The sequence below is a fragment of the Hordeum vulgare genome, chromosome 2H (genome assembly GCF_904849725.1).
Source record: "Hordeum vulgare subsp. vulgare chromosome 2H, MorexV3_pseudomolecules_assembly, whole genome shotgun sequence".
Taxonomy (NCBI): domain Eukaryota; kingdom Viridiplantae; phylum Streptophyta; class Magnoliopsida; order Poales; family Poaceae; genus Hordeum; species Hordeum vulgare.
Window position 1 is genome coordinate 437,596,778 of NC_058519.1, and position 18,297 is coordinate 437,615,074.

Sequence of the window (18,297 nt, forward strand, 5' to 3'; positions counted from 1 at the left end):
CATATGTGGGTGGACCGGTGCTAAGGTGTTGTTATTACTTGAACAAGCAACCCACTTATGATTACCCCCTCTCGCAAGAATCCGCAACTACGAAAGAAGAATTAAGATAAATCTAACCATGCCATGAAACGTGTGGATCCAAATTAGGCCCTCATGAAGCAATGCATAAACTGGGGTTTAAGCTTTTGTCACTCTCGCAACCCATCCTCTACTTGTTATTCCATAATGCCTACCCTTAGGCCCATAACATGGTGAAGTGTCATGTATTCAATGTTCACACGACTCCACTAAGAGAAATAACAACATACACATCATCAAAATATCGAACGAATGCTGATACATCTCCAATGTATCTATAATTTTGTATTGTTCCATGTTGTTATATTATCATCTTAGGATACTTTTTGGGTCATAATTCACCAATCTATATTATCTTTGAGTACTAACCTATTAACTGAGTTCCCATGGCTAGTTGTTGTTTTCTGTGTTTTTTTTAGGTTTTTAGTACCAACCGAAGTCCAATTGCCATGCAACTTTTTTATGATATTTTTGGACCAAAACAAGACCCAGAAGCTTTGGGACGATACCTGAAGCCACACGAGGGGCCCACAAGCCAACAAGGCGCGGCCAGGGGGTGGTCGCACCCTGATGGCTTGTGCCTCCCCTGTGGCTCCTCTTGATCCATTCTCTCACCTATTAATTCACATATATTCAGAAACCCTAAATATGACCGCCAAACACTTTTACACCGCCGCAAGTCTCTGTTCCATGGCGATCCCATATGGAGCTCCGTTTTGGCACCGTGCTGGAGGTGGGATCGATCACGGAGGGCCTCATCATCAACCTTGCTGCCCACGTGATGATGCGTGAGTAGTTCGCCACAAACCTATGGGTACGTAGTTAGTATCTAGATGGATCTCTCTCTCTCTCTCTCTTGATCTTCAATACAATGGTCATCACATCTTCATTTTGATCTATCTGATGTAATTCTTTTGTATGGTGTGTTTGTTGGGATCCGATGAATTGTGGGTTTATGTTCAGAATATTCATGAAAAGTATTTGAATCTTCTCTGAAACTATTATGATTCTTATTTGCATGATCATCATAGCTTCATAATTCTCTCTGGTCTATTGAATTGCTTTGGCCAACTAGTTTGGTATTTCTTCAATGAAAGGGGTGCGTTGTAGTGGGTTCAACCTGACGAGTTTCTATATCCCAATGAAAGAAGGGGACAAGTGGCATCTTTGTGTTGCTTCCACTAAGGATAAAACAATGGGGTTTATTCATATTGGTTGAGTTTACTTTGTCTACATCATGTCAACTTTCTTCAAGCACTACTCTGTTTTACTTAATACTCTAGATGCATGCTGGATAACGGTCAATTGGTGGAGTAATAGTAGTAGGTGCAGACAGGAATTATCCTATTTGCTTATGAACGTGATGCCTATATACACATGATCATTGCTGTGAAGATCATATAACTATCCTTGTTCTATCAATTGCCCAACAATAATTTGTTTACCCACCATATGTTGCTTTCATGAGAGATGCTACTAGAGAACACAATGCCCACAGGGTCTATTCACTTATATATTTAGAAAACATTTAATTTCCTTGTTGTTATTATTTGTATTTTGTTTTATTTTGCAAGTTACAACTATCTACAATTATCTACACACCTCATTTTCTTGCAAATAATGAGATCAAGGGGATTGACAACCCTCTTGCCCGCGTTTGGTGCAAGTTGTTTGCTCTTTTGTGTGCACCAGCTGAAGATGGTTGAGGATTGATATTCCTATTGGTTCGATAAACCTTGGTTTCTGATATGTCCATTTTGCATCATGCTTTCATGTTGATATTTATCGCTTTTTGGGCTGTTATTTCACTTCACGGTACAATACTTATGCCTTTTCTCTCTTATTTTGCAAGGTTTACATGAAGAGGGAGAACGCCGGCAACTGGAATTCTGGCCTGAAAAAGGAGCAAGTTTGAGATACCTATTCTGCACAACTCCAAAAGCCATGAAAATCAACGGGGAATTATTTTGGTTTTTATGAAAAATACTGGGCGGAAGAAGTGCCACAGGGGCGCCACCACGAGGCCACAAGCCTGCCAGGCCCGGCCTACCCCCTCTGGCCGGGCCTAGGCGGCTTGTGGGCCCCCTGTTGCCCCTCCGACGCTCATCTTTTGCTATATGAAGGGTTTTTTCCAAAAAAAAATCAGAAGGGAGCTTTCGGGAGGAGCCTCCGCCGCCACGAGGCGGAACTTGAGCAAAACCAATCTAGAGTTCCGGCATGACGATCCTACCGGGGAAATTTCCCTCCCGGAGGTGGAAATTTTCGCCATCGTCATCACCAACACTCCTCTGATCGGAGGGGACTCGTCACCATCAACATCTTCATCAGCACCATCTCATCTCCAAACCCTAGTTCATCACTTGTAACCAATCTCCGTCTCACGACTCCGATTGGTACTTGTAAGGTTGCTAGTAGTGTTGATGCTAGTTGGATTACTTGGTGGAAGAGTTTATGCTCAGATCCTTGATGCTACTCATTACCTCTCTGGTCATGAATATGATTATGCTTTGTGAGTAGTTACTTTTGTTCCCGAGGACATGGGACAAGTCTTGCTAATAGTAGTCATGTGAATTTGGTATTCGTTCGATATTTTGATGTGTTGTATGTTGTTTTTCCTCTAGTGGTGTTATGTGAACGTCGACTACGTAACACTTCACCATTATTTGGGCCTAGAGGAACACATTGGGAAGTAGTAAGTAGATGATGGGTTGCTAGAGTGACAGAAGCTTAAACCCTAGTTTATGCGTTGCTTCGTAAGGGGCTGATTTCGATCCACTAGTTTAATGCTATGGTTAGACTTTGTCTTAATTCTTCTTTCGTAGTTGCGGATGCTTGCGAGAGGGGTTAATCATAAGTGGGATGCTTGTCCAAGTAAGGGCAGTACCCAAGCGTCGGTCCACCCACATATCAAACTATCAAAGTAACGAACGTGAATCATATGAACATGATGAAAACTAGCATGACAGAAATTCCCATGTGTCCTCGGGAGCGTTTCTCCTCCTATAAGACTTTGTCCAGGCTTGTCCCTTGCTACAAAAGGGATTGGGCCACTTTGCTGCACCATTGCTACTTTTGTTACTTGTTGCTTGCTACGAATTACCTCACCGTACAATCACTTGTTACCGATAATTTCAGTGCTTGCAGATATTACCTTGCTGAAAACCACTTGTGAGATCCTTCTGCTCCTCGTTGGGTTCGACACTCTTCTTATCGAAAGGACTATGATAGGTCCCCTATACTTGTGGGTCATCAGTTTCCTAATTGAGGGAAATACTTACCCGCATTGTGTTGTGATTACCCATCGCTCTTCACGGAAAACCCAACACAGATCACAAGTATCAAATACCAACTTCACATGATTACTTATAACAAGACAACTCCCATGTCCTCAATAACAATAGTAACTAGTCACATCTCATCAACATGTTCAAGATGAGAGGTATAATAATGGTAATCAAGGATCTGATCATACTATCTCTCATGACGTAAACCAATTAGCATCAACTACAATGTGTAATCAACACTACTAGTAACCCACATGTACCAATCCAAGATTTTGTGACAAAGATTGAATACAAGAGATGAACTAGGGTTTGAGATGAGATGGTGCTGGAGAAGATGTTGATGAAGATTGGTCCTCCCACGAAGGAGGAGGCCCTGGTGATTACGATGGCTTCGATTTCCCCATCCCAGAGGGAAGTTTCCTCGACAAAATCTCTCTACCGGAGAGCAAAAGGGCCTCTACCCAGGTTTCTGCCTGAAGATGGCGGTGCTTCATCCCGAAGGTATCCTTATGATTTTTTTCTAGGGTAAAACACACCATATAGAAGGAGAGGGGTCGGGAGACCTGTTGGGGCCCCACAAACCATCACAACGCGCCTTGGGGCGGCACCCTCTTGTTGGCTTGTGGCCAGCAGGTGGCCCTCCTATGGTATATTTTTCTCCCAACAATTAGCATATATTCCATAATAATTCTTCATTAAATTTCGAGTCATTTGGAGGCCAGTGATTTTCAGCCTTTTTCTTGGTTTTCGGGTCGAGAATTCCAGTTTCTAGTAATTTCCCTCCTTGTAATGTACCTTGCATATTGAGAGTGGAAAACATAAGAATTGTATCATAATGAGGAATAATGACAAGAATATCATAAATATCAATACGAATTCATGCTGTAAAATGAATGTATCCGTGGTCACCATGGTCACAACTTCGTCGGCCTCTGGTTGTGCCATGGCACGCCCCATCTTTCGTTGCTTCAAGTTGAAGCTTTTGGCATCACCAATTATAGCTTTCTCTATCGCCACTGACAGCTTTCGTCAGTTGCTTAGTGGTTGGTTGCAGCTTTCTGTATAGTAGGTTGCAGGTTTCATTAGTGCCAGTCGTAGCTTCAGTTTTAGCCACCTCCATTCACAAAGTCGGTGGTCCGATGAAGTGCACGCTCCTGAGGTGTGACCGTGCAATGCTAGCCTTGTGACCACCGACCATTGCATAAACTGCGTGTGTTGGTTCCAGGAGCAGCATCGACACCCCAGGAACTTATCCATGGCATCTCTTGGTTGCTAGCACCGACTCTTATACTAGGTCATGCGGAGATCTCATGGTTGACAAAAACGGGGCAAGGACGGCTCCATGGGGCCAGGAGAGGAAAGCAGGAACGTGCGTGGAGTTGGGTGGAGCATTCTAGAGGGATTGGGAAAGACGACATGACGAGTGGCTGGGAGAGCTCGGTGAAGAGATAGGAGTCACATCCTAGTGGTCGTATCGTTTGCCACTATTGCATTGCTCATGCACGGCCGCGCAAGACGCACCCGGTTAGTTGAAAGGAAACATTTCCCTTTAATTAGTGAGATAATCTTTTCTTATCTCGCCATGGGTAGTTGCCTACACCGCAAGCATCGTGTCGGTTGCATTCTAGAAAGGCTCCTTTTCCAATCTTTCCCGCCTTTTGCACTTGTATATATTTGCAATGAACATTATTAATAAACCTAAATGCTAAGGACTTGATGTCATAATTTTCACTTTTCTAGCAAACGCCCTTGGGTACATCGGATTGAGCAAGATAATCGTAAAGCGTTCGCTTCCACTCACCCTTTTGACAGAACTAGGAGCTAGGATGAGGCTTGGCTGCTCCATTCGTATGTGTATATTCATCTCGAAATTAGCTTTTGCCCTGCTTTACAAATAAAAAAACCATCACGTCCATATAACAAGTTTAAATGCAGCAAATGAAATAATAAAGTCAGCTCGGCATCATCACAAACATGCCTAATAAACATAAGGGGTTTTAATATCTCTGCTCCTAGTTCCTTAGCTCTACTCATTCATCCCCATGCTCCAAAAAAATTCTCACTTTCCCCACTCCCTTGTCCAAAACCCTCAGAAATGGCCACGACGAGGATGCTACCAGGTCAAACAATTGACCATTAACTCCGACGAGTGTGGCTGCGCAGGACGGTGTCGCCCCTTGGACCTGACTAGTGGGGCCGTGTTGGACGGTAGCGTTGTTCGACCATTGGGACATGGTTTCCTTGGACTGTTGGGCCATTGCATGAAACGCTTGTGCACGCTGCCACGACAGAAGCCTGCTATGCATGCACGACGTGCCCACCTAGCGATGCCCGCATGCGCCCATGCGTGCCGCCACGATGCGCTGACCAAGCTACTTTCCTGTACACGAGCTGCCACGGCGCAGTGACAGTCGCTACCGCTGGTTCGTCTCTACTCACACGCGTGTCTCCTCCATTTAGAGAATCGTACATCCTTCTCGATCCACTCGCATCGATTCAGCGTGGCAATTAAAACTGGTTTTAAACTGGCATATCGATCGACGTGACTCGTTTGAACATAGGAAATCCAAAGCACGGCCGGTGCCCTTATTTAAACAACCGACCCCTTCACCTATTCTCCGCGCATCCATCTACACCGCCCCCTTTTTGTTGGAAATATGCCCTAGAGGCAATAATAAATTATTTATTATTATATTTCTTTGTTCGTGATAATCGTTTATTATCGATGCTATAATTGTATTGAATGAAAACATAGATACATGTGTGGATACATAGACAAAACAATGTCCCTAGCATGCCTCTAGTTGGCTAGCCAGTTGATCAAAGATAGTCAAGGTTTTCTGGCTATGTGCAAGTGTTGTCACTTGATAACTAGATCACATCATTAGGAGAATCATGTGATGGACTAGACCCAAACTATGAACATAGCATATTGATCGTGTCATTTTATTGCTATTGTTTTCTGCGTGTCAAGTATTTATTCCTATGACCATGAGATCATATAACTTACTGGCACCGGAGGAATACCTTGTGTGCATCAAACGTCGCAAGTAACTGGGTGACTATAAAGGTGCTCTACAGGTATCTCCGAAGGTGTCCGTTGAGTTAGCATGGATCAAGACTGGGATTTGTCACTCCGTGTGACGGACATGTATCTCGGGGCGCACTCGGTAATACAACATCACACACAAGCCTTGCAAGCAATGTGACTAAGTGTAAGTCAAGGGATCTTGTATTACAGAACGAGTAAAGAGACTTGCCGGTATTGAGATTGAAATAGGTATACGGATACCGACGATCGAATCTCGGCAAGTAACATACCGAAGGACAAAGGGAATGACATACGGGATTATGTGAATCCTTGGCACTGAGGTTCAACCGATAAGATCTTCAGAGAATATGTAGGATCTAATATGGGCATCTAGGTCCCTCTATTGGATATTGAACGAGGAGTGCCTCGGGGCATGTCTACATAGTTCCCGAACCCGCAGGGTGTGCACACTTAAGATTCGATGATGTTTTAGTATAGTTGAGTTATATGTGTGGTTACCAAATGTTGTTCGGAGTCCCGGATGAGATCTCGGACATCACGAGGGTGTCCGGAATGGTCCGGAAACGAATATTGATATATAGGATGGTTTCATTTGGTCACCGAAAAGTTTTGGGCAATTCCGACAGTGTACCGGGAGTGACGAATGGGTTCCGGGAGTTCACCGAGAGGGGCCCACCCATCCGGGAGTGATCCCAAGGCACTAGGGTGGTGACACAAGTCCTTAGTGGGCTGGTGGAGTCAGCCCAAGGGGCCCATGGTGCCACATAAGAAAGTAGCAAAGGAAAATAAAAGAAAAAGGGAAAAGAGGGAGGTGGGAAGGAAGAGGAGGACTCGTCCTTCCCAAACCGAATTGGAGGAGGAGTCCTCCTCCTCCCCTTGGCTGGTGCACCTTGAGGGCTTGTCCCTCAAGGCTAGCCCTCCCCCTCCCTCCTATATATAGTGGTGTTTTAGGGCTGATTTGAGACAACTTTTGCCATGTGCAACTCAACCCTAGCCCACATAGTTTTACCTCTAGATCGGATTTCTGTGGAGCTCAGGCGGAGCCCTGCAGGAGTAGATCATCAACACCACCGGAGCCCTGTCACGCTGCTGGAGAACTCATCTACTTCCCCGTCTTGCTTGCTGGATCAAGAAGGCCGAGATCATCGTCGAGCTGTACGTGTGCTGAACGCAGAGGTGTCGTCCGTTCGACGCTAGATCGGAACGGATTATGGGACGGATCGAGGGACGGTTTGTGGGACGGTTCGAGGGACGTGAAGATGGTCCATTACATCAACCGCGTTTCTTAATGCTTCCTGCTGTGCGATCTACAAGGGTACATACATCCAAATCCCCTCTCATAGATGGACATCACCATGATAGGTCTTCGTGTGCGTAGGAATTTTTTTGTTTCCCATGCAACGTTTGCCATCAGTGGCATCATGAGCTAGGTTCATGCGTAGATGTTATCTCGAGTAGAACACAAAAGGTTTTATGGACGGTGATGTTCGATTTGCTTCCCTCCTTAGTATTTTCTCGATTCGGTGGTATTGTTGGATTGAAACAGCCCGAACCGACATAACTCATACGCTTATGAGATACTGGTTTCATCGATTGACATGCAACCTCATTGCATAAAGATGACTGGCGGGTGTCGGTTTCTTCAACTTTAGTTGAATTGGTTTTGACCGAGGCGGTCCTTGGAGAGGTTAAATAGCAATTTGCACATCTCTGTTCTAGGTTTTGCGTAAGTAAGATGCGATCATACTAGATACCCATAGCAGCCACGTAAAACATGCAACAACAAATTAGAGGACGTTTAACTTGTTTTTGCCGGGTATGCTTGTGATATGATATGGCCTATGACATGATGTGATATATTGGATGTATGAGATGATCATGTTGTAATAGTTAATATCGACTTGCACGTCGATGCTACGGCAACCGGCAGGAGCCATAGGGTTGTCTTTAAAACTAACGTTCTTGTTTGCAGATGCGTTTACTATATTTCTAGGTCGCAGCTTTAGTATTAATAGCATAGATAACACGACAACCTCAATGGCGACACGTTGATGGAGATCATGATGATGGAGATCATGGTGTGGCGCCGGTGACAAGAAGATGATGCCGATGCTTTGGTGATGGAGATCAAGAAGCACAAGATGATGGCCATATCATGTCACTTATGAATTTCATGTGATGTTAATCCTTTTATGCACCTTATTTTTCTTAGAACGACGGTAGCATTATTGTGCACCGTTGCGACAGTTCATTGTTTCAAGACACCACGTGATGATCGGGTGTGATAGACTCAACATTCACATACAACGGGTGCAAAACAGTTGCACACGCGGAACACTCGGGTTAAGCTTGACGAGCCAAGCATGTGCAGACATGGCCTCGGAACACAAGAGACCAAAAGGTCGAGCATGAATTGTATAGTTGATATGATTAGCATAGAGATGCTTACCATTGAAACTATTCTCAACTCACGTGATGATCGGACTTGAGTTAGTGGTTTTGGATCATATACCACTCAAATGACTAGAGAGATGTACTTTTTGAGTGGGAGTTCTTAAGTAATATGATTAATTGAACTAATTATCATGAACATGGTCAAAAGGTCTTTGCGAATTACGATGTAGCTTGCGCTATAGCTCTACTGTTTTTTATATGTTCCAAGAGAAAATTTAGTTGAAAGATGATAATAGCAACTTTGCGGACTGGGTACGTAAAACTGAGGATTGTCCTCATTGCTGCGCAGAAGGCTTATGTCCTTAATGCACCACTCGGTGTGCTGCACCTCGAGCGTCGTCTGTGGATGTTGCGAACATCTAACATACACGTTTTTTATGACTACGTGATAGTTCAGGGCGTAATACTTAATGGCTTAGAAGCAAGGCGCCGAAGACGTTTTGAAACGTCACAGAACATAAGAGATGTTCTAAGAGATGAAATGAGATTTCGTGCTCGTGCCCTTGTTGAGAGGTATGAGACCTCCGACAAGATTCTTCGTCTACAAAGTAAAGGAGAAACGCTCAATAGTTGATCATGTGCTCAAATTGTCTGAGTACAACAATCACTTGAATCAAGTGGGAGTTAATCTTCCAGATGAGATAGTGATGGTTCTCCAAAGTCACTGCCAACAAGCTGCTAGAGCTTCGTGATGAACTATAACATATCAAGGATAGATATGATGATCCTTGAGCGATTCGCAATGTTTGACGCTGCGAAAGTAGAAATCAAGAAGGAGCATCAATTGTTGATGGTTAGTAAAACCACTAGTTTAAAGAAGGGAAAGAGCTAGAAGGTATACTTCATGAAACGATAAACCAGTTGCTGCTCTAATGAAGAAATCCAAGATTGAACCCAAACCCGAGACTAAGTGCTTGTGTTATGAGGGGAACGGTCACTGAGGCGGAGCTACCCTAGATACTTGGTAGATGAGAAGGTTGGCAAAGTCGACAGAAGTATATTTGATATACATGATATTGATGTGTACTTTACTAGTACTCCTAGAAGAACGAGGGTATTGGGTACCGGTTCTGTTGCTAAGTGATTAGTAACTCGAAATGAAAGCTACGGAATAAACGGAGACTAGCTAAAGGAGAGGTGACGATAAGTGTTGGAAGTGTTTCCAAGGTTGATGTGTTCAAAACATCGCGCGCTCCCTCTACCATCGGGATTGGTGTTAAACCTATATAATTGTTATTTGGTGTTTTCATTGAGCACAAACATGATTGGATCGTGTCTATTACAATACGATTATTCATTTAAAAGGAATAATAGTTATTCTATTTGCTTGAATAATTACCCTCAATGGTTTATTGAATATCGATCGTAGTGTTACACATGTTCATAATATTGGTGCCAAAAGATACAAAGTAGAAATGATTGTACCACTTACTTGTGGCACTGCCGCTTGAGTCATGATGGCATAAATGCATGAAGAAGCTCCATGCTGATGGATCTTTGTACTCACTCATTTTGAAATGTTTGAGGCATGCAAACCATACTTATTGGTATTAACGCATGAAGAAACTCCATGTAGATGAATCGTTTGGACTCACTTGATTTTGAATCACTTGAGGCATGCAAATCATACCACATGGAACAAGAGAGTAACTTGTTGGGAGTGATACATTTTTTATGTGTGCATTCCAATGAGTGCTGAGGCAGGCAGTGCATATCATTATGTTCTTACTTCACCGACGATTTGAGTAGATACATGAGTATTTACTTGATGAATCACAAGTCTGAAATATTGAAAAGTTCAAAGCTATTTCAGAGTGAAGATCGTCGTGACAAGAGGATAAATTGTCTACGATATGATCATAGAGATGAATATGTGAGTTGCGAGTTTTGGTACACAGTTAAGACAATGTGGAAGTTGTTTCGCAGTTCATGCCACCTAGAACACCATAGTGTGATGGTGTGTCCAAACATCATAGCCAGGCCCTATTGGATATAGTGCATACTATGATGTCTCTTATCGAATTTCCACTATCGTTTATGGGTTATGCATTAGAGACAACCGCATTCACTTTAAATAAGGCACCGCGTATTTCCATTGAGATGACACGGTATAGACTATGGTTTGGAGAAACCTAAGCTGTAGTTTCTTGAAAGTTTGGGGTTGCAACGCTTATGTGAAAAAGTTTCTGTCTGATAAGCTCGAACCCAAAGCGGATAAATGCATCTTCATAGTATATACAAAAGCAGTTGGATACATCTCATATCTCAGATCCGGAAGCAAAGTGTTTGTTTGTAGAAACGATTCCTTTCTCGAGGAAAGGTTTCTCTCGAAATAATTGAGTGGGAGGGTGGTGGAACTTGATGAGGTTAGTGAACCGTCACTTCAACCAGTGTGTAGAAGGGCGTAGGAAGTTGTTCCTGTGGCGCCTACACCAATTGAAGTGGAAACTGATGATGGTGATCATTAAGCTTCGGATCAAGTTACTACAAACCTCCTAGGTCGACAAGGTCGCGTACTACTACAGAGTGGTACGGTAACCCTATTTTGGAGGTCATGTTGTTGAACAACAATGAACCTACGAGCTATGGAGAAGCGATGGTGGGCCCGGATTCCGACAAATGGGTGGAGGCCATGAAATCCGAGAGAGGATCCATGTATGAAGACAAAGTGTATACTTTGGAAGAACTACTTGATGGTAGTAAGACTATTAAGTAAATATGGATCTTTGAAAGGAAGACAGACGATGTGTGAAAAGTCACCATTAGGAAAAGCTCGACTTGTCACAAAGATGTTTTCGACAAGTTCAAAGAGTTGACATGATGAGACTTTCTCACTCGTAGAGATGCTAAAAGTCTGTTGGAATTATGTTAGTAGTTGTTGCATTATTTATGAAATATTGCACATAGGATGTCAAAACATTGTTTCCTTGACGGTTTCCTTGAGGAAAGGTTTGATGTGATACAACCAGAAGGTTTTGTCGATCCTAATGATGCTAACAAGTATGCAAGCTCCAGCGATCCTTCTATGGACTGGTGCAAGCATCTCGGAGTTGGAATATACGCTTTGGTGAGATGATCAAAGCTTTTGGGTTTGTACAAGGTTTATGAGAAACTTGTATTTCCAAAGAAGTGAGTGGCAGCAGTATAGAAATTCTGATAAGTATATGTGGTTGACATATTGTTAATCGGAAGTAATGTAGAATTTCTGTGAAGCATAAAAGGTTGTTTGAAAGGACTTTTTCAAAGGAAGACCTGGATAGAGCTATTTGAACATTGAGCATCAAGATCTATAGAGATAGATCAAAATGCTAAACAAAACTTTCAAATGAAATGCATGCCTTGACAAGTTTTTGAAGAAGTTCAAAATGGATCAGCAAAGAAAGAGTTCTTGGTTGTGTTGTAAGGTCTGAATTTGAGTAAGACTCAAAAGCCCGACCACGACAGAAGAAAGAGAAAGGACGAAGGTCGTCCCCTATGCCTTAGCCATAGACTCTAAAGTATGTCATGCTGTGTACCACACCTGATGTGTGCCTTGCCACAAGTCTGTTAAGAGGTACAGAGAGTGATCCAGGATTGAATCACTAAAAAAGCGGTCAAAGATATCCTTAGTAACTAAAGAACTAAGAATTTTTTCTCGATTATGGAGGTGGTTAAAGAGTTCGTCATGAAGAGTTACGTCGATGAAAGCTTTGACACTAATCCGAATAACTCTGAGTAGTTAAACGGATTCGTATAGTAGAGTAGATATTTGGAGTATTTCTGAATAGCACGTAGTAGCAGCATCTATAAGATGACATAAAGATTTGTAAAGCACACACGGATCTGAAAGATTCAGAACCGTTGACTAAAACCTCTCTCACGATCAAGACATGATCAGGCTCCAGAACTATATGGGTGTTGGATTCGTTAAAATCACATGGTGATGTGAACTAGATTATTGACTCTAGGGCAAGTGGGAGACTGCTGGAAATATGCCCTAGAGGCAATAATAAATTAGTTATTATTATATTTCTTTGTTTGTGATAATCGTTTATTATCCATGCTATAATTGTATTGAATCAAAACATAGATACATGTGTGGATTGATACGTCTCAAACGTATCTATAATTTTTGATGGTTTCATGCTGTTATCTTGTCAACTTTAGATGTTTTATATACCTTTTATATCTTTTTCGGGACTAACTTATTAATTCAGTGCCAAGTGCCAGTTCCTGTTTTTTTCTGTGTTTTTGACTCTTTTCAGATCTGATTTTGGAACGGAGTCCAAATGGAATAAAATCCCCGAAATAAAATTTTCCAGAACAGAAGAAGATCGGGGGACTTGAGGGCTAAGGCAGGAGGCCCACAGGGAGCCCACAAGCCCTGACGCCGCGACCAGGGGGGTCGCGACAACCAGGCTTGTGGCCTCCCTAGCGCTCCCCTGCCCTAGCTCTTTCGCCTATATATTCCCTAAAATCCCACAAAAAATAAGGGCGTCCACGAAACCACTTTTCCGCCGTCGCAAGCTTCCGTTTCCGCGAGATCTCATCTGGAGACCCTTCCCGGTGCCTGCCGGAGGGGACTTTGGAGTTGGAGGGCTTCTACATGAACATCATTGCCTCTCCAATGACTCGTGAGTAGTCCACTTCAGACCTACGGGTCCGTAGTTAGTACCTAGATGGCTTCTTCTCTCTCTTGGATCTTCAATACAAAGTTCTCCATGATCTTCATGGAGATCTATCCGATGTAATCCTCTTTGGCGGTGTGCTTGTCGAGATCCGATGAATTGTGGATTTGTGATCAGATTATCTATAAATTATATTTGCGTCTTTGCTGATTTCTTATATGCATGATTTGATATCCTTGTAAGTCTCTCCTGGTCTTCGGTTTTGTTTGGCCAACTAGATCTATGATTCTTGCAATGGGAGAAGTGCTTGGTTTTGGGTTCATACCGTGCGGTGACCTTTCCCAGTGACAGAAGGGGCAGCAAGGCACACATCGTGTTGTTGCCAGCAAGGGTAACAAGATGGTCTTTCATCATAGATTTGAGATTGTCCATCTACATCATGTCATCTTGCTTAAGGCGTGACTCTGTTCTTATGAACTCAATATACTAGATGCATGCTGGATAGCGGTCGACGTGTGCAGTAATAGTAGTAGATGCAGAAAGTATCGGTCTACTTGTTTTAGACGTGATGCCTATAGATATGATCATTGCCATAGATAATGTCATGACTTTGCGCGGTTCTATCAATTGGTCGACAGTAATTCGTTCACCCACCATCTACTTGGTTTCTTGAGAGAAGCCACTAGTGAACACTACGGCCCCCGGGTCTATTCACAACTATCATCTCAACTTTCACTTTTACTTTGCTTTGTTTACTTTTTGCTTTCAATTCTCACTTTGCAAACAATCTATAAGGTATTCACAACCCCTTCATAGCGTTGGGTGCAAGCTCTTTGTGTTTGTGCAAGTACTTGTGACTTGACGCGATCCTCCTACTGGATTGATACCTTGGTTCTCAAACTGAGGGAAATACTTACGCCGTTGTGCTAGATCACCCTTTCCGCTTCAAGGGAACACCAATGCAAGGTTCCAAGGCCGCGGGGGAATCCTTTGCATATTTGCCAAGGAAGTCCCTATAGGCGTAGCCTGTAGTAGAAGGATTCCTGGCGCCGTTGCCAGGAAGGTCTTTTGTTGCCATAGCAGAAGTATTTCTGGCGCCATTGCCGGGGAGAGATCAAGTCAAGATCTATCCAAGTAAGTGTCACAAATTCATCTCTTGCATTTACCATTTTTCCCAGTTGCCTCTCGTTTTCCTCTCCCCCACTTCACACTTGTCGTTTTCATTTGCCTTTCTCCTTTGCCATTTTCATTTGCCTTTTTGCCGTTCTCTTTAGCCCGTTTCACTCGCTTACTTCCTGCTCGTTGGTGTGTGGGATAGTCCATCAATGGCTAGACCCACCACTCCAAACGATACCCCTGAGAACGAAGTTCTCAATTTCAAGCAGATTGAGGAAGAAAATTTAAAGGACGCTTGGTACAGGATTTGCAATGCTCAAAGTAGATCTACTCGTAAGCAATCCACTACCGTTATTCTTCGCAGTTTTAATGTTGGAATCTCTCCTTGGAATAGGTATATTCTTGATACCATCGTAGGCGGGAATTTTTTGGGGAGCCATACTGTTGACTCTTATGGAGCTATCATGAATTTGGTAGGCTCACCCCCGCTCATGGTTAATGGAACTACCTTAACCTTGGAACACGTGATGCAAAGGCTTGACGCCATTGAAAATAAAATGGCCACAATTGAACTTTTTGAAGATTTGGATAGAAAGATCCACAATCAAATTACTCAGTATGGATCCAGAGTGGAATGGTTTTGAAAAATTTAAGGGAGAAGGAACCTATAATTAATGATTCCTCTAGAATTGGCAAACTAGAAGATGTCATAACCAACTTGGGTTCTGCTTTTGCCGCTGTGCAAAATACTCCAAATCTCACTCTCAAAAAGACCGTCAAGTCTATTTTTGTTCCTAAAGCTAGTGGTGAGTCATCCAATAAAGAAGAAGATCTTAAGATGATAAATGATCACACTACTTATGTTTTGAGCACCAAAGATGACTATACGTGATTCCATCAGCTTATGCCTAGCTAAGGGCGTTAAACAATAGCGCTTGTAGGGAGGCAACCCAACGAATCTATCCTTTTTCTTTCTGTTTTGTTCTTTCCACACTTTAATAATTCTGTTATGATTGTGTTTATTGTGTTTCTTTTTGCGTTTGTACCAAGCAAAACCGTTATGATTAGTCTTGGGGATGATCCTTTGGTCATGCTGGAAAAGACAGAAACTTTCTGCTCACGAAAAGAATTTTCATTTTTTTTGTAAGAGCTATTGAGTTGATTCTTTTTGCTGTTGATTGCTACGCAAATTATTCAGACTGTCATAATTTTTCAGAATTTTTGAAGTACCAGAAGTATACGAAGTATACAGATTGCTACAAACTGGTCTGTTGTTAACATATTTTGTTTTTGTTGAGTTGGTTGCTTATTTTGATGAAACTATGGATAGTATCGGGGGGGGGGGTATTAGCCATGGAAGATTGAAAATACAGTAACCCAACATCAACATAAGTAGAATTTAAGTTTGCTACAGTACCTAAGGAAGTGGTGGTTTGCTTTCTTATACTAATGTTATCACGAGTTTCTGTTTAATTTTCATGTTGTGAAGTTTTCAAGTTTTGGGTGTAGTTCTTATGGACAAAGAGATAAAGAGTGGAAAGAGCTCAAGCTTGGGGATGCCCAAGGCACCCCAAGTTGATTCAAGGATGCCGAAAAAGCCTAAGCTTGGGGATGCCCCGGGAAGGCATCCTCTCTTTCGTCTTCAATCCATCGGTAACATTACTTGGGGCTATATTTTTATTCACCACATGTTATGTGTTTTGCTTGGAGCGTCTTGTATCATAGGAGTCTTTTATTTTTGTTGTGTCACAATCTTCCCTGCTGCACACCTAGAGAGAGAGACATGCACTCACCGTGATTTTGTCGAGCTTCACTTATATCCTTTGGTTAGACAATTCAGCTCACATGTGTTTCACTTATATCTTTTGAGCTAGTTGATTTTGCTCTATGTGCTACACTTATATCTTTTAGAGCACAGCGGTGCGTGCCTTGGTAGTTGGCTTATTCTATGAAAGTAGTCTCAAAAGGGGTAGTTATCCAAAGGGATATGAAAACTTCCACCTTCATGTGCATTGAGTAGTTAGAGAAGTTTGATTCATCGCAATTAGTTTTGAGTTGTGGTTGTGGTAATATTGAAGTTATATTAGTAAGGTGTTGTGGATCTAGAAATACTTGTGTTGAAGTTAGTGATTCCCGTAGCATGCACGTATGGTGAACCGCTATGTGATGAAGTCTGAGCATGATTAGTTTATTGATTGTCATCCTTTGTGTAGCGGTCGGGATCGCGCGATGGTTTATACCTACCAACCCTTCCCCTAGGAGTATGCGTTGAATGCTTTGTTTCGATTACTACTAAAACTTTTGCAACAAGTATATGAGTTCTTCATGACTAATGTTTAGTCCATGGTTTAGATGCACTTTCACCTTCCACCATCACTATCTTCTTTAGTGTCGTGCAACTTTCGCCGGTGCATAAAACCCACCATTAGCCTCCCTCAAAACAGCCACCATACCTACCTACTGTGGCTTTTTCAAAGCCATTCCGAGATATATTGCCATGCTACTACCACCATGACATGTGCCACCACTTCTACATTGCCATTGCATGATCATAAGATAGCTAGCATGATGTTTCTATTGATGTCTGTGCCATGCTAGATCATTGTCACGGTACACTACCGAAGGCATTCCATATAGAGTCATCATTGCTCTAGGTCTTGAGTTGTAAGTGTGATGATCATCATTGATGGAGCATTGTCCCATGTGAGGAAATAAAAGAGGCCATCGAAGCCCATTTACAAAAAGAGGCCAAAGATGCCCCAAAAAATATATATATAAAAAAAGAGGCCAAAGAGCCCACCAAAAAATGAGAGAAAAAGAGAGAAGGGACAGTGCTACTATCTTTCCACACTAGTGCTTATTAAGCACCGTGATCTTCATGATTGAGAGTCTCTCGTTTTGTCACCACCATATAGCTAGTGGGAAATTTTCATTATATAACTTGACTTGTATATTCCAATGATAGGCTTCCTCAATTGCCTTAGGTCTTCGTGAGCAAGCAAGTTGGATGCACACCCACTAGTTTTCTTTAAGAGCTTTCACATAGTCTTAGCTCTAGTGCATCATTTGTATGGCAATCCCTACTCATTCACGTTGATATCTATTGATGATCATCTCCATAGCTCGTTGATATGCCTAGTCAATGTGACCATCTTCTCCTTGTTTGCCTTGCAACCTCAACCACACTCCATTCCACTTATAGTGCTAAAACCATGGCTCACGCTCATGTATTGCGTGAGAGTTGAAAAGGTTTGAGAAAGTAAAGGTGTGAAAACAATTACTTGGACAATACCGAGGTTGTGCATGATTTAAATTCGTTGTGCAAGGATGATAGAGCATAGCCAGACTATATGATTTTGTAGGGATAAATTTCTTTTGGGCTTGTTATTTTGAAAGTTCATGATTACCTTGCTAGTTTCGTTGAAGTATTATTGTCTCCACGTCAATAGCAAACTATTGTTTTGAATCTAATGGATCTGAACATTCATGTCACATGAGAGGAGTTACAAAGGACATCTATGCTAGGTAGCATGAAAGCATCAAAAATTCATTCTTTATCACTTCCGTACTCGAGGACGAGCAGGAGTTAAGCTTGGGGATGCTTGATACGTCTCAAACGTATCTATAATTTTTGATGGTTTCATGTTGTTATCTTGTCAACTTTGGATGTTTTATATACCTTTTATATCTTTTTTGGGACTAACTT